The sequence below is a fragment of the Trachinotus anak genome, unplaced genomic scaffold, assembly GCF_046630095.1.
Source record: "Trachinotus anak isolate AG129_WGS33_773 ecotype Australia unplaced genomic scaffold, CSIRO_AGI_Tana_v1 ptg000021l, whole genome shotgun sequence".
In the NCBI taxonomy this organism is placed as follows: Eukaryota; Metazoa; Chordata; class Actinopteri; order Carangiformes; family Carangidae; genus Trachinotus; species Trachinotus anak.
In genome coordinates, this window is record NW_027273872.1 from 6488585 (window position 1) to 6514609 (window position 26025).

General features: G+C 38.1%; 1 protein-coding gene across 15 annotated transcripts in view; it reads right to left on the bottom strand.

Annotated features, from left to right (window-relative positions):
* Window positions 1-26025, bottom strand: part of lingo2 (leucine rich repeat and Ig domain containing 2) — a 197827-nt gene that overhangs the window by 108345 nt on the left and 63457 nt on the right. For 12 of the 15 annotated variants that reach the window (XR_011684456.1, XR_011684453.1, XR_011684457.1 and 9 more), the window contains one exon: window positions 21146-21251. The exons of 1 other annotated variant lie outside the window; for it this stretch is intronic. The gene's annotated coding sequence lies outside the window, so the exon portion shown is untranslated. Of the gene's footprint in view, window positions 1-9890; window positions 14372-15691; window positions 20603-21145; window positions 21252-26025 lie in introns of those variants that run through there. 2 more of the 15 variants (XR_011684455.1, XR_011684458.1) reach the window with 2 other exon arrangements.

Here is a 26025-nt window from a genome sequence, read left to right on the forward strand (position 1 = left end):
CCATCAAATTTTAATGGGATTTTGCCGAAGCCATGTAGCTTGTCTTCCATGTATAAATGGTGTGATGAGGTGTTTTGACATGTACCAGCATACTGCATGACAGAAATGTCAAGGCGGGACCTCAACAAGGACACATTGACATGGCTGTCAGGGGACGCTGATTTGGTATTTTGCATATCAGAATAGAGAAAGGATTTCATACTTAAATCAGTAAAATGAATTGAAAATCTTTCAGTTATTTATTTTTTAATCTTATAATTTCCCTATTGTTAATCTGTCTGTTGAGGCACCTCTGGAAATGTTAAGCATTTTAATCATGCTGATAATATAATAAAATTTATATCCTCTGGTTTATATCTCAAAATGTGATTAATTCCACTTGATGACTTTTCAAAGAGGTGAAGTGAACTTGGACGTCCTCCCACAGGTAGAGGTCTCTGCTGACTCCCTATTGCCTCCCAAATCATTTTTTTGTTGAAGGGCAGCAAGGTTAAGTAGGTTCAACAGAGCAAATAAATAATAAATTCAATAAGGGTAATTAAGAAATCACATCAGATGAGCAGCATATGACCTCACGGCCCCACACAAGGCTTGTGCAGGTCTTTTTCTTTTTTAAACCACAGCCTCATGTCTGTTGTTATGACGCTAATTTTAGGTTGTTTTCAGAGGTTATAAAACCTACAATCATTAATCATTGTAGTTATTTAACACTGTGCTGAGACATGCTGCAGTTATTTATTGCTGTTAGTCACTCTTGTCAAATGAGCATTGCAAGTTGTTAATGTTGACACTGGAGGTGAACACTTGTCACTGCTGTACAACCATGTCACATATATGAAAGGCTTAATAGTCATCCCATGGGTCTCTTTTTATTGATTCAGCAGACGAAGCACGCTATAAGCACCATATTAAAGTACACCAAGAAGAAAGATAATCCCTAAATAACAATGCCAAAAGCATAAATTATCACTGATGCAAATGACTAAATCCATTTTATCAAGGCTGTGGCAGCTTTACTTGGCTAATTGATCCCTTAGCATCTACAAAGCTTTATACTGGAGTATTTTCTTTTTAAATGAAGTAATACAATCTACTCTAAACAACTTGCAATAGCCATAAATCCGGTTATACAAATAATTTTTAAACATCACTAACATCACATTTCATTTGGTAGGCTGAGAGCACTACATTAGCACACCTGACATATCTCAAACCTTTAGTAACGCCCAACATTGCGACTGTATAGTGTCACACATTACAAGCCAGCTGAGTGTTGGCTTACCGTTGATGGAGCATTGTTTCAGCAGTGCTACGGCCCTTTGTTACTGATTCCAACTGTAATTAACTAAATGACAATTAAATATGGTTAACTGCACTGATTGCCATTAATCTCCAGAAGGCAACAGATTAAATCAGTCTATTTACAACTGCTATATACATGTTACCCCAAATGCACCAAGAAAGACAACAACTGCAAGGGACAGAGAGAGAGAAACAAAAGAGATGAAGAGATAGAAGACATGGGATATATAAACTATGTTCATGTACGTCACTGCCATAGAAACAAGATGCAAGTCGATGTTATCAGTGATGGACAGTCATGATAGATACAGTAGATGCAATACATATATAGATAAAACAAACAGGTCACTACATAGGTTATAGGTAGGTTCATAGGTAGGTCAGTATGTACTGTAGGGTGATTTCCATAGTTTCCCTAAGGAACTTCTGCATATGATGGAGTACATATTTTATGTCTAACAGACAAATCACACATGACAGCAAACCCATGGGTCCCAGTTTTACAGTAGATGTCAAATATGTCTTTCAGTAGACTTTCTGACCCGTAGTGTAAAACAGCAACTAGAGTTGCCACCTCATGGTTATATGCCTCCACCAACAAGCCAAGTTGGGGGAAATATAGTCATAATCTCCCCTTCCTGAGAGACAGTTTTGAACAATTGCCAGAGGAGTTTTTGTTGAACATTATGATGTCAAAGTGAAGTTGACCTTTGACCATTTGGACATCACTTTTTATCCTTTATCCTTATAGACATTTGAGTTAAATTATGTCATAATTAGTGTATAAATTCATGAATTATGGCCAAAAATGTGTTTTGTGAGGTCACAGTGACCTTAACCTTTGATCAAATTCATCAAAATAATCAATTCATCCTCGAGTCCAAATTATTGTTTGTGAAATTCCCTCTGGGCGTTCCTGACATATTGTATTCACACACAGGATCACCTTGAACCTCGACCTTTGACCACCAAAGTCTCAGTTCATCTTTTAGTCCAAGTGAATGTTTCTGCTAACTGTAAAGAAATTTCCTCAACGTGGTCTTGAGACATCACATTCAGGAGGCCAAAACTGTGTCTTGTGAAGTCACAGTGACCTTGAACTTTGACCTTTGACCATCAAAATTTAATCAGTTCATCCTTGAGTCCAAATGGACATTTGTGCCAAATTTGAAGAAGTTCCCTCAAGGCCTAACTGAGATATTGCATTCACAAGAATGGGACATACAGACAACCTGAAAACATAATGACTCTGGTCCTGGCTGTCGCCGGCGCAGAGGCATAACAAAGAAGCAACAATTTCAAAGCAAGCATCCACAGACAATGCAAATACTGTCAATAACCTGTACGCAGCTCATTTAAACAACATTCCCCTGCTATATAAGAAGTTTGGCTAGAGCCCTAATCAAATTCATACAGAAAATAAAGAGTCCCAATTAGTGGGAGTGGAGAGCTCCTCTCATACTAATTTTGACTGAGAATAGGGTCTAATATTGATTTAATGTATTTTTTGTAAAAATTCTAACCAAGCTAAGAGTCGACTTGAGTCACCCTCAATAGGAATGCAACATAATGTTTGACTGAGAGCTCAGGCTCGAGGAATACGGGATCAATTTGTCTATTTCCATTACTATGTACTGTAAATGACTGGGTCCAAATTACATAGACAGACCAGGTTCTACATGATATATTAGCATGAAATTATGTAAAACTGGCCTCTAAAGTTGTTTTGTTTTTTTTTTTTACCAAGGAACAACAAGCACTGGAAGAATGAATGCTGAGCTGTGTAATAGTGTTTGGAGGTCTCTCTCCTCAAGTCTACTTTCTATAACATGCCTCCCAGGGGGGAGTCATGCAAGTCAAAACAGCTAAAAAAAAAACATAGATGCCACAGTGCTTTTGCCAAGATGATGTACAGAATAGTTATTCCTGACTATGTTAAAAGGATTGTGGGAGTTCTGTGAAAAGCCACAGCTAAGGTGTAAATACAAAGTTAAATTTTCACGATACATTTTTATTATTATTTTTTTTTACCTCATGCTTAATTTAATTATTTAAATACACCAAAATAAAAATGATGCTTTTTCAGGAAGGTGTTATTCTCAACTGCTTCAAGCCTTATAGAAGCCACGAGCGGAGGAGTGAAGTGTTTAAGTGACCTGACCGACCTAAACTTGACACTGGACAAAAAGAGAAAAAAAGATTTTTGTGCATAATATTTACTGTCATGCTTTGCTTTGACTGCCATTCAATAAGATATAGTATATACAGTGTAGTATATGGTATTCAATAAGTATAGTATATTGCATGAACACAATGATGAGTAAAATAACAGAAGAAAAATCTTTACACATTGTTGACATGAAGTCAATGAAATAAAGCATTTTTGTTCACAACACTGCCTCAATCTATTCCACTCATTGCTGGAATGTGGCAATGACTCTATTTACATAGACCTGATAAAGACATCACAAGCAGACTCAGCTTGCACACAGATCTCTCCCACTCCTTGCAATACATTTCCACACTTGTGTGTTAACTCTGCTTGGCAGCAGTGATCAAATCATTTTTCAGTGGAGAGGGGAATGTGTGGGCGATCCCACTTTAGCAAGGGATGGCCAGATGAAAGTGCTGGAAGCACATCCCCAGCAAGAAGAGAAAAACAACTAATTTTGAATGTGAATCACTGCAATCAGAATTCATTGTGATGATGTACTTCATGGGAAAACATACCACTGGCTTCAGCTTCAACATTATAATGAACGGTTGTGTAACCTGAGCACATCCATTTGAGCTGATTTGCGGATGCTGTGGGCTTAAAGGCAAAGTACTCCACTGTGTTCTGACCCTAATATCTACAATCTTTATAACAGTTTGCTTTCTGGAAACAAGTACAACCCTTGACAGTTTAAAATAATTCCACCAAGGTTCGCTATTCAAAGTGAGTGACACGTATGAATGTAAAGAATAAGACAGATTTATTCTAAATATACTGTGTTTACATATTTGGCACCAATAGTCCATTTCAATGCTACATTTTTTTTTGTTTTTTTTAATTCATTCAGCTTTATCTAATAATACAATACATGCAAGTATCTGGGAGTTGCTCAGAACATGTGGTCTTCTTTTACTCCTCTTTTACTGCATAGTGTTTTGGAAACGCTGCTGGCCCCGTTTTAGTTTGAAACCTACAGGGCTGCATTGTGGTCTGGATGGGCCAAAACAGGGACCTTTGGAAACGATGATGTAGACACACCGGGTCGCTCCCTGATTGGGTCTTATTAGTTGCAACAACTAGTAGTGAAAACATGAATTACAAGTGTTACTGACCTTGTTGTTTTTGCTAGCAGCTGTTGTTCAGTTCAATTCTTCATGTTAACGGTACAACTGCCTTTGCTTTCCTTGTTCGTAATATCTTCTGCAACTAATCAGCTGAGCACATCTAAGAGTAGACAATGTGCTTCCTGGTTACACCGGCTCATGCATGCCCAGTGTCTTTGAATGGTCACACACACGTGTTTTCAGGTGTGGTGGTCGATGTGTGTCAGGTATGGACGCACATCACTTCTGATACAAAACCAAATCGCTCATCTAGATATATTGTTTTCATTTTAAACCGCTTTTTAGAACGAAAACGTAGTAGTGTGGCTATAGCCTCAGACTCTGTGGTGAGAGTGATAGACTCTGCATTAAAAAAAAAAAAGGGATTCTGCATATTTCTGTATGACTGAATAATCATGATTTCTTAATATACAACACTTACAATAAACTTAAAATGTGAAAATAAAGTAGCCATAAATTAAATCTTAACTTAATTGCAAGGGTTACTGATATTTAAAAAAATATATTTTATAGTACCATTATGCTCAACAGCACATTTTAGTTCAATGAACAACTGGCTTCTGTGGCACATTTACAAGGGTTTGAATTTAAAACTGTCTTGAGAGCGTTTGATTATTTGAAATTATATTTTTCTATGACATGACAGGAATGTGAGCAGAACTGAAACAATGACAAATTGTACTGGGAACTCTGACTCAGCAAGATGCTGACACTTATGATGGATGAGGAAGTCTGCCTTAGTGAGCATGGAGATGGAGGGTGGAGATAGCAGTTGTCAAGATTAGATAATTAATATAAAAAACAATTTCATCATCAATTGAAGCTCAGGATGATGTTTGTGCAGAATAATGGAATCATACTTGTGATGCATCTTCTAACCCCTTACTTAAACCAAGATGAAATACAAAGAAATAAAAATACAAACCTGTCTATGTAAACCTGACCTGCAAGGAAATGTTTTAGAATTTTGTAATTGTGCATATAAAAACGAAGTAAAATCAACAGAACAAATATAGAGAAAATGGAAGAACTATTTTGCTTGCCAATGTAATTTATGTTCTGCGAAAAAGAAAACAAAAGCATGTACAGAAAATAGAGACGTTTACAGAACTGCTGGTACTTGTAAATATTTCATTAAACACTGAACCTCTATAGTGAGAGAGACAGGAAATATCTTGAGAAATGTATCAAATTTAGCTCTAACAGACACGAATCTAGACCTCATCATTGAAGTCATGCTCATCAGCTGAATGTATTTGAAATGAGCATATTGCCAAGGCACTCACTTAACAAGCCACTCATAGAGTAATTAACAGATGGAAGAGCAGCCTGTGGTGTATTTTCGACAAGAAGTTCTGATGTACATTTTAATTACTGACAATTTTCCTCCTATTAGTTGTGTTTCGGTTTGAACAGATTTTGATTGGAATATGTAGGTCTGCTGAGTCCTCCAGAGACGACTGCAGTGTTGGCTCAATTCACAAAGCCTTGTTCTCAGTCATGTTCCTGTACGATGACGTTGTGCTACACAGCTTGAAGGTTTTTCAGAACATCCCATTATAGTCTAAATTTTGGTCTTTTTGGTGTATTGTCAGTTTATATTCAGTCAACTGTGTCCCCCCTTTTAAAAAGGTGAAATAAAATTTATGTGGATTTTGGTGGCTTCAAAATGCAGCAACCAAAAAAAAAGAACCAGTTTCAATCTTGCTGCCCACAGAAATGCATCACACCCATACTTCTCTCGTCATTACCAGAGTCTTGTGCCTTTAAGCAGTCTTCTTTTTATCTCACATCTGAACATGGAACCCTGACTGACAGTTCCATGTAGCTGGAGAACAGCTGAATTGTGCTCTGTTTTTTTTTTTACCATCCATTATCAGCTGTTAGTTACGCTGGTAAACTACAAATGATAATGCAATCTGCACATTTGTCTGCATATGCACACCAATGCATGCGCCCAAAGACAACAGATTTGTATATATGTTTCTTTGACTTTTCAATTCAACAGTTGTGCATTTTCAATGGTTTTATTATGTTGGCAGTTGAAATGAACCTTTGGCTGTGCTGAAAACAGCAAGTCAGAATCCTAAACACACTTCCACCTTCACAGCCTACATGCAATATATTCAGCAGATGATTGCAGACATGCTGGATTAAAGACACAATAAAGCCAGATGCAACTTGAATCAGTAGCTATAGGCGACCAGGTATCAGCCCGTTACTGAGACGCAGCAGAAGCCCTGACCACAAACAACTCAACCACAGTTTCGTACACTGTTTTCACACTGGGTTTGTTTGTTTATGTCTGAACCTGAGGTCAATTGTCCCTCTCCAACCCCAATGGTCTGCTTTCACACTTGTTTACTGCTGTTCCAATTCTCAGTATGCTTGCATAACACTTGTGTGAGTGGAGCTGCTCACCACCGCTTCAAGGAAACATGCCATCTACACAAGACTGACAACAGTGGAGGAATGAACATGACAGAAGGGACAACAAGCACTGTATATTCCCATTTAAGAGCATTTGGTTTTGTCTGAGCTACCAGCGCATGCAGTAAAATAAAATTAATACTCAGGTCGTGTTATGACTGAGACAACACAATGACATCTGAGCTAACACTATCCACTGATGAAGACCCCAAAATGGAGTCGAAAACTTGTAATTGGAACTTGAGTTAAGATTATTTTGTCAAGATACCGATTCCAAGATCAAGAATGAACTTTCATGCTCACCATTAAGCTGTTAATGCTTAATGGTGAGCATGAATCTCTGATTCATGCTCACCATTAATCTCTGAAACATCAAGTTGAAACATCTGTCTTTAATAGGATAACGTTGATGTGCTGGTTCACTTTAAACCTTTATTCTCCAGGCAAAAACAGTGCTGAGATGCTCTTCTGTCAAATTCTCTTTTCTGCCATGCTGCTTAACAAATAAAAGCCAATGTGGCATTTAATGAACAACAACACATTTGGTGAGCATGCATGCCCTTTTCCAGTATAGACCTACTTCACAGTCATATGATTAAACACATTTACACACGAGGCCTTTACAGAGCAGTCTCCGTCTTCTACAGGTCACTGCTGAGCACCTTCACTGGAGCATCTGAGGGCCAAGTTCTTTGCCCAAGAGCACCTCAGCAGCAGCTGTTGAGGAGAGGGACAGCCTGTATACTTCACAAGCTGGTTTATCTGTACAATATCTGAGCCGGCAAATGTCCAGTCACAAGCTTGGATCCGTTTGCATACTGCTTCCCAGCACCGCTTCTACTTGCGCATGTTTCTACTTGGCCCATTGCCTTGCATCCTCCCCTTAACTGACCAGACGGGGGTGAGAGGTGATGGCAGGGATCATTACATCACAAAACACCCGGCAGCCATTGTTCTCAGAAACTGCCACACAACATTACCATAACGTTCTCCACAAACAAGTGGACAGGTCCTGTGTGGCACAGCACAGACACACGGAGAGAGGGAGGAAGAGGAAAAAGAGAGAGGGAAAGATGAGAAAGACAGAGGAATAAGGAATGACAGATCAGACAGTGAGGGAGAGCTGAGAGAAAAAGAAACAAAGGAGAGCTCTTTGTCCCCAGGGCCCAAATCACAACTATTCTCATGTGGAAATACTTGACATTTGTATTTTCACAGCCCAGATAATGTTTGCTTAGACATAGAAAGACTGCATAAAGTCAAAGGTTGAGGAAGTATGGTGGATGTCTGACTGGTCATTGCCACCTCAGAGCTTTCTCTTATTACTACAGAGGCCTGGCATTTCTGTCTTCATGTGATGGCAATGGGTCCCCCCAACCCGCTCACAGAGGTTTTTTAATACAAACATGACCTCTTTGTTAGTTCAGAAGAGGACAAGCCCTCTCTTGTTTTATCGCTTGCACACCAATATTTTGCTTAGCATGCTCTCAACCTTTGTGGCTCTACAGGGGGCTGGGACACCATAAACAACTAGCTGTGCACACACAGTTCTCTAAATACAAATCATTATGTTCTTTCATGTAGGTTGTAATTTAATAACTGGATTCAGTTTGTCCAGCTGGAGATATAAACACATATTTCTTTGCCCTGTACACATTTATTCACATATTAGTTGGATAGATACATAAATATAATGAGTACATCCTTTTAGAGCTGCAATACTAAAGTAAAAAAAGTCTCAAGGAGCAGTCAAAAGCTCAATATGCCCGAAAAAGTAAAAAAAAAGAAGAAAAAAAAAAAAACAGAACATCCCATTATATATCCTGTGATCCTTCTACTATTTTTCAGGACAATATTCATCTAAACACATTTGAGGTTGAAAAATAAATCCACAAGATGCCTAAAAAGACTTGTTCTACTAGTGGAATATTAATTCAGACTGCAAAACATATATCAAAAGCTGCAAAACTTTAAGCATGCCAAACCTCGAGCTTCTGAAATGTGGAGACTTTCTTCTTTGCTGAATTTTGTATCATTGTGAACTGAATACTAAGTATTTGGGTTTGTGGCTGTTGGTTGAATACATCAAACAATATGATTTTTTTAATGTTCAGGAAGTATTCAATGAAATAACTGATAACAAATTAGTTAGGTTTTAGACAGAAGATATCAATGTAACTATAAAGTAATAGGTGGTAGAGCAAAAATAACAGCAACACTGAGTATGAGTAATTACTACAAGTGTGTACACCTTGGTACTGAGCTACCTGTGCGTCCCTGATCCACCCTGCAAAATGTGTGCACCTATGCTGCAGTTCAACATCACACTACTACAACCTACAGCCTACAGTGTTAGATAAACACAAATGAACACAGTTACATATTTTCAACTAAAACTATACTGTATAAGCTCCACAAGAGCAGTATTTCATGTACAATTATTGGATTGGACTCTACAACTTTCTCTAGAAGAGCTAAGGCGTCATATATTTTTTCAGGAAATATGTACCTCTCAGTGGAGTTCCACATACAGTTTAATAAAAGAAGGTGAACATGCTGGGGAATACACTAGCCCTCTCTCTGATTTGGTCTCTACAAGTGCTGCAGCAAAAACCTCTGCACTAAAACAGCAAAAGCAAACAACCGAGAACAAATACATCTTTGCTCTCTGCAAACATTAAGACAAATATAAAGGCAGACAAACACAGAGTCGAACAAACTGGGTATGACAACAAACAAGTTGGCCAAATAATGTCAAATAGGCAGCAAAAGAAATAAAGGGCAGAGAACAAACAAGGGTGAGCCAGACCAGCCAGAAATGGAGTTCAATTTTTATTCCGCACAGCCACTAATGCAAATAATGTGTCTCATACAAATTCCAGACATAAATACAAGAAAATTGAGGAATTAAATAAATAAATAAAAGGGGGAATAAATTGAGAAGAGGGCGAAGCACAGAAAAACTTCAAATGAAAGAAGAACTGAGGAAAATCGGAGCACAAATATCTGGTGACGGGATGGATTAGTGTAAACATGTTGTTTTCTTCCCAAGAATACCTAATCACATCATTGTGTCCTCTCGCTGAAATGATGCTTTGTTTCTTCATGAGGGAAGAAATGTTGAGCTGAAATGATTTGAAATGTTTTAGTTTTTTTCTATAAACAATTAGAACTATGATACAGTATTGACATCCAAAAGCGTGTTTTCATTCTCAAAATGCTTCTTTTCAGCAAAAGGCACTTGATATGGCAGGTTAATATTTGGCTAAGTAGTAGTAGTAGTAGTAGTAGTAGTAGTAGTACTAGTAGTAGTACTACTAGTACTACTAGTAGTAGTAGTAGCAGTAGTAGTACTAGTAGTAGTAGTAGTAGTAGTAGTAGTAGTAGTAGTAGTAGTAGTTGCAGTTGCTGTTGTTGTTGTTGTTGTTGTTGTTGTTGTTGTTGTTGTTGTTGTTTTTACAAGAATAATTTTACAACTATTTTTAGCACTACTAACACTACACTTTATTTTACAAAAGGAACCTGGACAAGCACAGGAAGTGGGTGAGCATCATGATGGCCCACTGTAGTGGTTGGGAGACTGAGAGGCCAGACCTCTTGAAAGGGTCACAAGATGAACAAAACAGGCCACAAATACACCAACATTTCCTGAGAAATCTTTGTTAAATGTGACAAATCTGAAACATGGTGGCGAGGAAGCTCACAACTCATCGACATAAGCAAAAAAGAGACAAGGGTTGCTGAGAACACATTGTCTAATTTTAAGGTGTGACTAGACAAAGAGGTTGGGAACCACTGGTATTGTACACAGAGAGACCAAACCTCGACAAAATCATTCAAGATTCACACAGTGCTGCCAAGCCTTCACTATGCTTTTAAAAGTCACTGCTTGGGGAATTTATAGCACTGAACTGTGCAGAGCCTACGTGGCTGTGCATAAGGGAAAAACTATGCACTGAACATCTAGCAGCATTGTGTAAGTCAAACCATCAACCCACCACAAACTGCTTCAAAGTCAAAGATTCCTTGAAAAATAGGTACATTGCACATCTTTACAACACATCCCACTCCTCCTCCCTGCAACCACAAGCTGTGGCTGATATGGAGTCACACCTTCTACTTCAGCAGCCTTGTTGCACAGATGGGTTTCTACACATTTCACTTTAAAACAAGACTAAGAGGACAATGTGTCTCCTGTCACTGTCTCTGAAATCCTGACAGATTATCCTACATGACTTGCCAATATATATTGTGGTATATTCAAATTATTTGCAAAGTAATGCTAGTTCATAAATGTTACCTACTCCAGTTTTAAGATACTATCCACAGAATAAGGAAAAGATAAAAGAATAATGCAAATGTAGCAGTGAATAGTCATGTACCAGCTTTACTTTATTCCAGTAATTGTTGAAACTAGACCAGGCTGGTAATTAAAGCAAAAGAATAAAGAAAATCAATGCAGCAAAGAGACCCATCTCTTCGATTTATAAGCTCACCATGGAGTCCTATCTGTGGACTATATGTCACCACTACCTTGTGTTGCTGCCGCTGTAGCAGCCACAAATATACAATCCACTGTCACATGCGGTGCCATGTTATTAACGCCCATCTTCATGGTAATCTCTCAAAGACATCATCGATGGGGGTCCTCTGTATTTCTTTACAGTCTGGCCTGTGGGATACATCCTACAGAGAGTGAGAGAAAGCTCTCCCACCTCACTCTAAATCTCTTCCTTGTGCCCGAGATAAGCGTAGAATTGAGTTATTGAGCAGACAGTTTAAGATATAAGCTCTCGCTAAAGGGGCACTCAGAAGAGTCACAATAAGAAGAGATTGAATGGTTTTTCTTTACAAAGGGCCCGTCTCATCTTCACCATTTGTCTACTGCAATGCTCTGATTAACCCGTGGTGAAAAGGCCACCGTAGGGGATAAGCAAGCACTATACTAGCTAGAACTGACTGAAACACGACGTATCCAATGTGTATGTGTCTTTCTTTTATTTGTAATGTGGCCAGCACTGGGTGTATAAACCCATTAGCTCCAGTAAATTGATGCATGTACACAGGGGTCCCATAAACAATGTAAACATGAAATCGGGAATTTAACAACCTTAATCGTAATTACAAACACTGCTTCAAAGGTGGGTCATATTTGATTAAATGCCACTTACCAGTGCTTGTCAGATGTAAAGAAGGGTTAGCAATCAGTGCTATGGCATGTGAGATTGCTAAGCAACATCACAAAACATCCAAAGAGGCCAAATTATCTGTGCCTTCACTGAAGGTGGATCTGCCAAAGAAACTGCAAAGGTAAATTATTCAATATACCAAAGCAGAATTCTCAAAACAATATCGACAAGGCTGTACAGCTAAAAACCATCAACACAATTTTAGATACAAACGTGATATGGAGGAGAGGGTTGACAAATAATGTTAAATGGTCTATAAACTATGACCCATCTTTGTAGCAGAGATTGCAAATGGTAATTTAATTTCCCTTAAGTTTATGTCCTGTATTTACTAGGGCTGCAACGAATGATTATTTTCATCATCATTGATCTCATCTATAGAAGAAATTCTGATTTGACAGAAAATCCACAACAGTATATGAAACAGTAACAATCGGCCATTAAAAGTGATAAAGATTTAATGAATGGATCTAGTGAAGTGTCACAGAATAGTCATAGCGGCACAGAGATGCAGTATCAAAAACAACCTCCCGGAGCCTGTGTTTTAAACATAAATTTTCCCGTATTAATAGAAATGTACCAGGTAACTATAATCGTTGCTTTTAAGCTCAATCTCCAGCAGCAATGTCATCATCAATTAAGAAACCATTGTAGAACATGTCAAGTAATGAACTTACATAATCATTACAGGAGAATTAAAACGTATTTTTAATCAAGAAGAAGGAGGCGAAAGGTCTCTTTTGTACTCCAGTCACATGAAGACACAAGGTAATAGCAGCCTAAATGCACTGACTTCCCAGTAAAAAGGCAGGTTAAGAGCATCTGAAATTCACAGAGATCCAACAATAGAAAAGGAGGAAAAAAACTGTGTGCACACATCAGAGCCCTGGCAGGTGTGAAAACAGCCTTCTGTAGTGAAGATGAAGAGGACAGAACAGGGTGATGCTGGCTCTGGTAGTTGGGTGATGCCTTGAAGTGTAACAGTCAAAGCATGATGGAAACGCACATCCACCATCTTAAGCGTCCATGAACATGAATGTGCAAAGAGGAATTTAAATCACATAGCTCTCTCTGACATGACTCCACTCTCCCACTTCCAGTTTGCTTTAAGATCAGACAGAACAGAGGGTGCTCACAAAGCGGTCTGGTCATTAATCTGAATGTTTGCAGAAGACTAGGTTTACATATGATAATATATTTCTTAAGCCCTAAACAAGTAATTTGTTAAACCATGACTAAGAAGTAAAACAGCTAGTGTCACTGGCTCTGAAGGCAAAAACAATCTTTGATAAGCGCGACGGGCTGAAACCAGTTTTCCTGGCTAGGTGATGACTCAAGTCCAGCAAGAAAGACGAGGACAGGAGAAGAGTAAGGAGAGATCATCTGAAGCCTAACACTAATCATCAAACCAGCAGCACACTGTGTGATTGGATGCAAGACAACTTTGACATGTCCATGAGTCTTGCAGACACATTAGGGAATGATTGTGGTTCGTTGTGTTGTCTATGTCATACCAAAAATATTGTTTCTGGAAAAAGAGGTTGCTGTAGAATTTTGTGAGCACCAAAAACACATAAAACAAACAAAAAATCCACTGCTGCATTATATCATCTGGGTGCTGACCAAAAGTACAGATGTGGATATCTAGAAACAGAAGTGAGTAGTCTGTATGACTAGATACTACTACTAAAAGAGGATTCTTCTTTTTTAGCTTTTAGGATTGGTGTAATTTTATCTTTTATTCAAAACCTGAAACCTATCAAAATGCTTGCCTGATTTTGAAAAGGTTCCCTTTTCATTTATCATTCAAATCCATTCAAAACAGCTGGCAGACATGTATTACAGCTTGGACAAATACAATCCATCATTTATTTATTGCTATTATGATAATGCTGTAATTATAACTGTTCTAAAGCAGTCTCATTCTTCAGAACTTGCATCATTTCTTTTCACAAAAAATGAGAAACATTGTGTGGAGATGGGGGCAGTGAAAGAAGTCTGAATTTAACAAGGTAAATTAGCTGTGTTATTAAGACATCTAATGACTGACTTTAAAATAATGTGTCCTGTTAGTGAAGAAAGCAGTCCATCTGTCACATCAACAGTGGCATCTGAAGGAAGGAAAAAAAATCAGTGGCTGAAATAATTCATAAGATACAATACTACTGGATTACATTAAGATAGTGAACTGCATCTTTGCTCACAATGAAAAAGCAGAAAAATATTTGAACATTCACGTTACAGTACCTTCCCTTTAAGAGTCTTAGGAACTGCTGTAGAAAATGTGAAATGCATTTACTTTTGAAACCTCATAACATTTCTCCCTCAAGATGTGCATTTTCAAGCTTTGAAAAACCTGGATATACACATCTTCCATCCTGAGCTTTTGTCCCAGAGCACTCTGGTGAGAAAATTTTCCTATAATGCAAGGAGAGACCATTGCAACCTTCTACACTGTATACGGCATGGCTTAGTAAACCCATGGTAAGGTTCTGACTGCGTGGAAAAAGGATAATCGTGTTTGCATTTGTACACAAGAGAAGCAAAAACATGTAAAGCTTTTATGAAAGAAAATTTACAGTGAAAGAAAATTTACAGTGACTTGTGCTTCCTTATGTTGTCATTCAAACGCTACCATTCTATAATAACTATATACTGAAATAAGAAAGTTGACATTTAATGTAATTTGTGAATGAACAGCAACTAACACACACCGGCTTCGTTCTTAACATAGGTTATCCTGTATAACCAGTCTTAGTTTTTTATGTGCTCTTTCAATTTAATGAATGTTCCAATAAAGCTATGATTGCATTCACATGGCAGGGGGTGTAATGTGTAATATATAGGCAGTCACGTGCAGCATGGACAGCTCCAGATGAGGCAGCTCAGGATATGATGAAACATTGTGCTGTCACAGTGAGTCTATAAAAACATTTTCTATTCATGATGTTGACCTGATGCTCACCAGGGCTGCAGCAATGATATATGAAAGCATTGGTTTACATTGAATCAGTCACTGTTGGCATACCTGCTTTTTATTTTCTGAGGTACAGTCACCAAAAGTGAGTTTCATCTATTGAAAAAATACAAAACAAACAACAACAAAAAACTAGCTACCTTCTATTGTTAGAGGCCATGTCTATAGCAAAGCTATGAAAAAAAAGGTATAAGCACTGACATAATAAAGACACCTTGTTGTCACCTTGTTGCTGGGGTGTTACCTCTGACACAGGGAGCAACAATGCAACATTTTACCCTGAAATCGATGTTAAGTATTAACCACAGCATGTTATGAATAAAAAGGAAAAGCTTCTCTCTAATATTATTTGCTCACTGTAGCCTAAGGGTGGCCATTTTAAACTCACTCATTCACACACACACACACACAAATATTCTCTCTCTCTCTCTCTCTCTCTCTCTCTCTCTCTCTCTGACAACCCCTCCTGCAGACAGCTCCCCATTAAAACTACAGATCATTATAGCAGTTATCAGTGTAATTTCCATGCAGCATTGTCCATTTTATGCTCCTACTGGAACATATCTTCAGATAAACCTCTGGCCAGCAGCCAGGACTTTTTAGGCTATGGAACTGTTCAGTAACAGCTTACCGTGGTTACCTCACAAGAAAGTGAGTCCATGAGACCAAAAAGCCAGCTAAAGCAGTTAAGCACAAAGTTAGCTCACTGACATATTAAACTCAGTTCATAAATCAGGCCTCAGATTACTTTAATTCTAGTTCATCTGCGACTGCCAGTTTCCAAAATGATTAGTACAGTGAGCATGGGAAGTGAAGAACAGGAAGAAGAGGATGAAAACACAGGTTTTCATCCAGTAGATAAGCCGTCTATGACTGGTCAGATCCCCAGGGAGCTGCCCAAGGTCCTGAGGAGAACACAACTGTCCACTGTGCTGACTGCTTTTCTCTGTTTTGGCTTTGTAACATTAGTCAGAACAGACAACTCCACTAACACATCGCCGCTTTCAGACAGTCCTCACCCTCTTTTGTTTGTCTGCCACATCCCACTCACTATACCAGTCAAACTCTGCTTTGACAAGGCTGTGCACAGAATGTTTTGCAAAATCCTGAAATCCCCCAGTCGATTATAATTGTGCGCTTCCAATGCTCAGTGCTTCTGCTGCCTGAATTGTGTCTGATATTTCCATCATTCTAGTACACAGAAATTTTATCAAACCAATTCATGATTCTGTTGAATGTCACTAGAAAATGTTTATCATTATAAAGACGATATAATAATGTATCATTATAATGTCAAGTCATGTGCCTTGGTGGTGCTGAGTGTGAAAGCTGAGGGGAGAGCGTGCTGTTAACCGAAGCTGTTCCTCGGCTGCACATACATATTCATGAACCCTCCTGTCATATAAAATCATATTCACTTAACTTCAACTAGTAAATATGAAGCTGTACATATTCTCTGCACTCTTTTAAGATCATAAAAGTTCTGAAGCTAAAGTTCTTTCTACAGATACACTCACTGACTGTAAACATTACATCAGGATAAGGATTCACATATGAAAATGTGTTGCACCAAGGCCATGGTTCAAAATCCTTTTGTGACACAGTTACAGTATATGTACTGGAGAGCAGCTCAGCACAGTCACACTTCCTCCTCCTTCCTCCTTGTATAATTGAACAGTTTCACTGCAGACACAAGATGCTGAAGGGAGAGTGGAAATCATTTCCTTTGCCAGCTCATACATTACCAGCAAACATGGAGATTCACACCAGTAACTCTCTGGTGAAGACTCCTGGACTCTCTTTTCCTCCTTATGTTTGACTGAAAGCTGATTAATGCTGACATACATTAGAATATATCATTTGATTTCTAAAACACATTGTCCATTGTAATCAATATAAAATGTCTGGTTTAAAGATTTCTGTGTCTGGTATCCTTACAGTCATGACACACAAATCATTCTGATTTCCCAGCGAGTCCTCAAAATTCAACAGGCCGATATCTCCTCCTGTCTTTTGATGGGAAATAAACCACATAGATGTTGAGTCTTAGATTTAAAGGTTCTAGATCTGTCATTCCTGCACACAAATGCGTGTTGTGCTTGTGTAATAAATAAGGAATTATCAATACAACCCAGACATCGTTTAGTTAAACATATATACAGTATATACCAACACCATTCATAGCTTCTGTCTGTGCTTTAGTATTTCAAGTTGGCATTCTGTGTGTCAAATTAATCTAGTTCTATTTCCAGTCCCAGTGTTTATGCCAAAGGCAGCATTAAAAAAAAGAAAATCTCAAGAGGGATTTACCGTAGAAAAAAAGTCTTTAAAATAGATTTAAAAATACTGATGTAATAGCTCAGCTGTAAAGTCCAAGTATTCCATAAAATAATACTGGTTTTACTGGTATGAAAGCACTATATTTGTCGTCAGCTGAGGGACATGAATTTCACTTCCCCCTACCTTTCTCTTGCCTCTACTGGTCCAATGTGTGACACAGATTGCTGTGATGATAGTGTGGAGGTCAGTGTGATTCCTGGGGTGTGCCGCTTTGGCAGTGGTAGCCAGTGCGGACCTCTGGTTACTATTCTCCACAGTGATATGAGCAGTATCCCTTTGCAACCTCATGGTAATCATTTTTACAGCCCTTGCTTAATTAAAATGTCACATCCACTGTAGCCAATATACAGCAGAGTTCTCTGCAAATTAAAAAGGAATTAGGCTGGCAGATGTGGCCTTAATGGCTTAATCATGCCTTTACGTTTGTTCCAGTAAAGTGCAGCCACAGATGAATATTGTTTCAACTCTCACATTCATGAGTAATGCCTAAAAAACAATTTGACATGTCAATTTGGAGACAGCTGTTCTGGGTATGTTGAAACCAGCACGTGAAACATCAGCATCTGACAACAAGTCAGAAAATGGAATGGAAAATACCCTAATGCAGGGAGCAGACAGTAGGTAAATATACCCATTAAATTCAGTCAAATTACCAGGCACACTGGTTTAGTGCTCTGTTGGACTCCCTGCACAGCTGCAACCATACTGTAAAACAAACTGTTCAGTATATCTGGTATAACTTGCTCTGCACCCCCTTAAAACACATGTTTTGTATTAATGTGTCTCTTTGGTCTAATTCCTATCTCTTTGCTGTGTTTCGCAAATAAAATACTTTGAATACAGTTTGTATCACAGGTTCACACAGAAGCTGTGTGTGAAGAGCTGCTTCAAAATATTTAGTGAATTAAGCTCAGACTCTGTAAAGCAGTTTACAAGCTTGAGACTTAAAATCCTCTATAGTACCACATGACAACATGACATGGACAGAGCACTTTCAGGTTACTGAAACTCAACAGAAACATTTTTGGCAGAGGTATGAAGTCAAGTATGGGTGCAATGGTGGGAAACAGTAAAGTATATTCTCAGTTTTCATGTTGTTTTTTTTTCTCTCTGACACTGGCCTCCCCTGTTCTTTAGATCTTTACTCTCCATATACTTTACAGTCAAACAATCTCATGAATATGCGTATGTTTTTGTTGTTGTGTGTAAAAATATGATCTGTGATATCAAACAATTATTTCAGTGATGAGAAGTTCCCTGACATAAACTAATTTGGCTATATTTGTTAATTTTCTGTTTTTTTACTGTATTAGCAGTGGTTAACGTGTGTAAAATGAGCTTCAATTATGAAGCACAAACATTTCCAGGATGGGTTGAAATTTTTCCTGCACTTGAAAGTTTTACTTGATGTGAACCTAGCCTCCACCTAGCTTTCTTTGAATGATCAGGAGAGACGTCTCCAGAACCTAAGAGCTGCCTCAACATTCAGAACAGCAAACACAGTTTTCTTTATTGCCTCACTTCCTTAAGTCTGCATGAAATTTCCATGTACTAGTCAAGACTGTTCTACCTAGAGTATGTTTATCTTTCCTCTCCAACACTACAGCCTTTTCCCCTCAAAGTGTAATCCTGAGAATGAATGTAGAGAGACTAAATTAAGGGACCCAATTTGAAGCGGCACCACTTCACTGATAAGCTGTACCAGTGATCTGTGAGAGCACTCAGGGTCTGCTACATTATGACAATACAAAGGAATAAAGCAGATGAAAGAGAATAGCCTGGCAAGAGCAGAAATCAGATGGGCAGAGAGAGAAGAAAAAACAATCTAAAGTCTAATTGTGTTATGCCTCACGGCAGCGGGGGAGTTCAGGGAGAAACATTTTCTTTCCACATGCCGTTCAGCACAGTCCCTCCCCTGACGTGATCACATTAATTTCCAACCGGTCCCAGTCTTTCTTGTCACATCTTCCCTTGGTTCATTTATTAACAGAGTGACATGAAAGGCAAATGGTGGAAAACTTAACCAGACCCATTAGGTTTGAATAGAAACATACATCTTTGGCATTTGAGTGCAGGCATTTAAGCATGTTGGCTAGATGTGTGTGACACCCTCCAAGTCATTCTGTGTCATCTCTGCCCTTTGGTAAGAAAATGTCACTTTGATGCCTCTAACCATTGGGAAGCAATGTTGAGGCTGGTGATTCAGCAAAATAAACTACTTTTTCCCCTTTTTTGTCTTGACAAAATGTAATTACTAAGTTAAGACTTGCAAATAAGACAAGCACTTAAGACGAACCTGTCCACAAAGCACAATGTGCTTTTTGTTTTCCTGTTTTTATGTCCTATCTTTAGCTACGTCTTTGTCTACAGCTACAAACCTGTTTTCAAAGGACAGGTAATTGTTTGCTACTTGACTTTGCATAACTTGGTGACCATCAGGGGCAGCATACCCACAGGCACCAGACGATAACGTAATAATGACTCTAATATTGGACAGACGTTAAATTTTGGTTGGGAATGAAAATTGTGTTGAGTTAAAAACCCAACACTGGCTGATAGACATTGTGATGTTTAGCACAACTGGAATGTCAGTATTTTACATATCAAGATTGCATTGGCGTGAGACATTTGGAAGACGTTGGATTTTGGTTGACAACACAACTTATAACCAACAAAATATTAACGACAGTTAATTAGTACATTTTAAAGCTCATCTTTACTCCCAGGTCGAGGTAAGTGAGTTGATTCCCCATATAATTAAATAAAAAATACATTACATATTAAATCAACTGTCATGACGCCATCCTCTTATGACTCACACCCATACAATAATGGCAAACTTCAATGAATTGGTTGTTCTCATATGACAGTATGAGGTTTTCACATTGTGGTTAGTGAAGGTATAAAAAAGAAGTCTCAAAGGCATATATTTGTTTATAATTTCTGAAAATAGACCAGCAGCAGCAAAACCTTCTTTCTTCCAACTGGCTGCCGTGTCATTTACAGAGACATGGTGGTGCAGAGCCTGAATGTTAAGAGGAATTTGACATGTATCATCTATTACTCCACAGTGCTCACCATACTAATCGCATGCATTGCTAAAAATCAAATTTAAGCACAAGTTGAGGATAACAAACATTTTAATTATCTATGATATACTATAAACTGGGGGTAATTGGGCTTTCACTGTCAGTGGACCCAAACACTGGAGCAGATGGCCCAGTGACATCAGGCCTGCTAGCTGAATATTCACTTTTAAATACACATGACTTGCTTTTGCTCCACCTGTGACTCAACAAACAGTTTTCATTTTTTAATGCCTTGTTTTATGGTTACTTTTGAAGAATGTGTGGTTAAGTTCTTTTAAATTGGTGTGCATGTATGTGTGTGTGCTCAGAGCAGCATGTATCTGGTCATTGTGGATATTTAACTAAATATTGTAGGATATATTTATTAAGATGTCTTTTTATGCAAAACTGACCTTTTAATCCAAACCTGACTTAAGAAGTGAATTAAAAAGGTAAAAATATCCACAATTACCAGATGATATGAAGTTATCTTGACATACCTGCGGGGCTTCCCAATGTCAGATGTCCCTACACTCTTATAGAAACAAGGAAGTCCTTTAGAAAATCCCCAGTGTGACTCTATTCACAGGTCACTTACTCCACGGTCTGAAAGAAAACAAAAGAAACACAAATCAGAGCAGACATGGAGAGTGAGCTCACGACTTTAACCAACTCAGCCACCACAAATGCCCAGCGATCCAGGATAAAGATCCTCGAAGAAATGTCAGTCCAAGAAGGAACATTAGCCTAACCACACCAGGGTTGTAGGCAAGAAAAGGCCCACATATGCACAGTATCTTTTTCCTTGCCTGGTCATGCCTGATCATTTTTCTGTCTAAAAAACTGATAGAGGATGGCTCATTACTCCATCATTTCAGCTAGAGAAGACAGGTGAGCAGCATTTGCAGGGTTCATGCCCTTCAGTTTTGCAGCCTCAGACAGTGAATGGGTCCTATTGACTGACTGACTGACCAAATGACCCACACTGTTGAAATGAAACACATTCAAGGCAACTCGATGAAGCACACAACTGACTTTTCAAACCTGGTGTGGCCACTTTACAGAAGAGCATAGCAGCAAATGTGGCTACATTGGACAACCATTAGCTAATTTCCTTTAAAGTTCCCTTCTAGAAACATTTCAAAGTATGTAAGTATTAATCTACTATAACTAATATTTTGTTTAACATGATTTTCCCACAAAAAAAAAAAAAAATTCTGAAAAGGGGCTGGAAGCACATCTACGCTTACTTCCTCATTGAGAAATTCTGGATCTGGCTTTGTGCCCCAGTCAGCTGTCAGCAGAAACATTTGGCTGTCAGATCTGTTAGCCATTACCTCATCACGGTCCTGTTCTTGACCATGTGGCCTTTGAGAACCCACACTGACACCATTCATGTTTAGAATTATAGGATAAAATATTAGCAATAAAATCCATTCCTTTAACTGGTGTGGTTCTGCACGATTTGGAAGCAGTAAGTAGTATTTCATAATGCAAAATGTAGTGCTGACAGATGCTAATGTCACTCGACATTCAAATTCATGCACTCCCACACTGAGAATTAGTTCAGTTGTAGATTACACTAGTAAAACTTCTGAATATTCATTCATTTATTATTTGGTTTAATTTATTATTTTTATTTTATTATTCATTTATTATGATATTTATATATTTCATCGTTTTGTGTTTTTTCCTGTTCTTTATTCCCTAAGAGTGTATGCATAACATATAGTTGTAGATAGTCTATATGTGTTCACTGCATTGTTTTTTACCATCACTACTTACTGTGCATGACTTTCACTCGGTCACATCAGGATACTTATACAGTAGAGTTTCAGTTACAAGTTTGTAGATGACTCAATATCACAACAGTCAACAGTCAACTTATTTAATGCTGACAATTTAAACTGCTGTCATTATAACAACTTAAGTTTTATATCTTTTTATGAAAGAAACATACAGTGAGGAGTCAAGATATGAAGACTACTTATCCAGCCACACTGATCCATCCACTTCAACTGGATTATGAAAATGTAAAAGGATAAGAAAAATTTAGGCCCCAAAAGTCTTAAAGCCAGCTGGAATTTACTCACTATATCAAAGTTCAGCAGTATTGCCTTGCTAGTCATTCCACTTGCTAAGCCACATTTGAGCCACTTAAATAGGCCATGTCTATAGTAGTGACAAATTTACTTGAATTTCACATCTGACAGTTTCCTTGACCACAAATTGTTTGATGCATACCACCAGACATGCGAGCAGTGGCTCCTGACACCTAAGAAATGCTCAACTCTTCCACTAACTTACCACTGCGGCTATTTTCATCCCACCCACTGATCAGCCTAATCCACTGTTGGAGGATTTGTGCACTGTGGTACAGAGCAATTGTGCTTCAGCAAAATGAGCGTGGCTTAATTGGAGCAAAGACTTAATGAGGACCCCTTGAGGATTATCATCTGTGGCTTAGAAATGGCCCAGGTAGCGGAAGACACAGTCAAAAGGATCAGTTCACAGCCTTCTAAATTGGAGTGACAGTGCTGAGCTGCAACTGTGCCAATCCAATCTTTATTTATTTATTTATTTATTTGATTTATTTATTTATCTATTGAATAGGTCCTTGGAGAGAGGTGAACTAAAGTCAAAATCTCACAGTGGATAATAGAGCAAAATAATGGAGCATTTAATTTTCCCCATTTTATCTTTTAACCTACACTGCTACTAAATTAAGACATTTTTTTATTACATTACCCACTAAATATTGTATTATTTTGACTGCAATAAAAGTTGAAATTATTTTGGCAAAGTAGTTTTCATCATTATAATGTTGCATATGGATATGATAAAGAAATCAGTGCTACTTTTCATTATTCAGATTAGAGATGACTTGACCACCAGTACAAACCATATGATGCTAAATTTCTCATCAAATACAACAAAAAAAATAAAACTAATTCTCACAAGTGAGCAGCTGGAGAAGGGAATTCTTCTAGAAAAAAAGAGGCAGGATGAATTGATTACTAGGATAATTGCTGATTATCTTTCAGTCAGTTGACCAATTTATTATGTGACTAATCATTTCAGCTTTGAACATTTTACTAGAGGAAAATTAGCTCATTTCTGTGGAGAAACATACACACTTACTAAAATATACACACTTACAAGTAAAGGAAATGCTGCTGCCATGGTACAAAGGTAAAGCAGACCCCTTGCTAGCTCTCTCAAGCAGTTTATTTCTCAGAGGAGCCCTCTACTTGCATCTCTACTTGACAGCCACAGATCAGATATGACTGACCAAGATAAATGGTTAGGCTCTAAAGTCAGATCAGTTCAATCTAGCAACTGTCCTCGCCAGGAACAAAAGGCCACACTGTCAACAAGGCTCAACTCACTTCACTGCTTACTCACTGTCTTTTTGTCCTTGTTATGTAAATTTCACCAACTGCAAATGCCCCGCTTTCAAAAGTTAAACAGGTATCATTTTCAAGCTTTAAAGAAGTTCATTTGATTTAATTTCTTGTGCATTGCATGTATCATTTGCTCTTAGTTGTTGTATTTTTTTCTTTCCTTTCAGAGTTTCTTATAAGCAGTGAAATCTTTTCAATTTTCAAGTTACCCTGAGCCTATGTAGCACATCTCTATATTCCCACTGGATTTATGACCTGACTTTACATCCTCTATCATGAATTATTTCGCATTTCAATTCGGTGGGTTTCATGGTCTGAACTCAGCCAGTTTCAAGACAGGGCTGGAGTCATCATCTGCAACAGTGTTACTCAGCCCATACCCCAGGCAACGCTTTCAGTATGTAGCAAGACACAAAGGGCAAGTCGAAGTTTGTGCATTCAATTCAACTGATGACACAAACATGCCAAAGGAGGCTTTTAGGCCAAGCTGCATTGATCGAAAGCTCAATTAAATTACATGCCCAGTAAGGAGCACTAAGGACAATCATTTCTTGTGTCCGAGTATGTGCTGGCATTGACTGAACTCAAACTTTCAAGTCTCTCATTAGCACTGGTCATATAGTCTTTTGTTGATGCATTCTTATTGGTTTTAAAAGTTAATCCTGATGTGCAATGTTGGCATACTTGAAGTTTACTATAATCACATCAAATATCTTGTTTTTTTTTTTTTTTTATTATTTAGTATAGATACTGCTTACTCACAAGTGTGCCAATGTTTTCTTTCCCAAACATATGCAGCCCCCTCCAAATGTTAACTACTGGATTGCATAGTAAGTAGTATGGTGACACATTTGAATTGCTGTATTGATTTGTTGAATATAATAGTTATCTTCCTTTACAGCGTCTGGAACATGGAGCTATTAAAGTAACTGTTCATCAGATCAGAACTCCTAAGTGCTTTGGTACAATGTTTTGATTTCTTTTGTGTTTGCTTTTATTGTCATAGATGAACATATCTGACATCTTGCAGATGGCAGAAGTAACACCTGTACTTTAACAGTTTTTATATTCAGTATTCTACGATTCAAACTGGCAGTGCAGCAGATGGGGATTTTGTTCATAGTAAATAACACTAGACTATTACCACTATGCATTTCAATGCAATTACTTAACATTACCAATGGAAAAGATGCTATTTTAAACTCAGTGTCAGAGTGGTTGATGGAAATGACAACACACTCATATTTTGACCCTCGATTAGATGGTGTAACTCGGGTTCATGTGCCACACAGAGATGCCGCCAGCCTCCAATCCATATTGCCTGGAGTAGATTCATAAAAGCTACCACCACCACCACCCCCACAATATCCTCCTTTTCATCTGTCTCTCTTCAAAGAGAATAAAACAGAATAGACAAAAAGCAAATTCAGCTTGCTTGGTTTTTTTTTTTTTTTTACAAACAAAGGAAAAGTGAATAAAAAAAAGACAGTATGGAAACATGGAGATTATTAGTTCAAAAGGTCACTAAAATGTCACAAAGAAATAATGGAAACTTTTGTGTCAGAGGTATATCTTAGCAAGCAGATCTATATGCAAGCAGCTTGGATGAAAGAAAAAAGGGAACAGCGTCAGTACTTCAAACATAAACAGACGGAGAAGGGAAGATGAAGGTAAATCCACATGCCAGGCAACATTAATAACAAAAATAAAAACAAAAATTAAATAAACATTTGGGGTGATACATTTGGTCTGTGCAAATAGAAAAAAGACCCCCTTTGGAAAAGAATAAAAAAGGCTGGAATAGGAAAAGACTTTTACCTTTGGCCCCATGCTGAGAGCTCAGTGACCACCACAGTGTAATGCTACGTGAGTAGTCCCCTAGACAAAGATTTATTCCACCATTGCTTATAGCACATGGTGCCTTAGTCAGATTCCTACAGTGTCTTGACCTTGGGACCTTGTTTTAGCACCCCCAC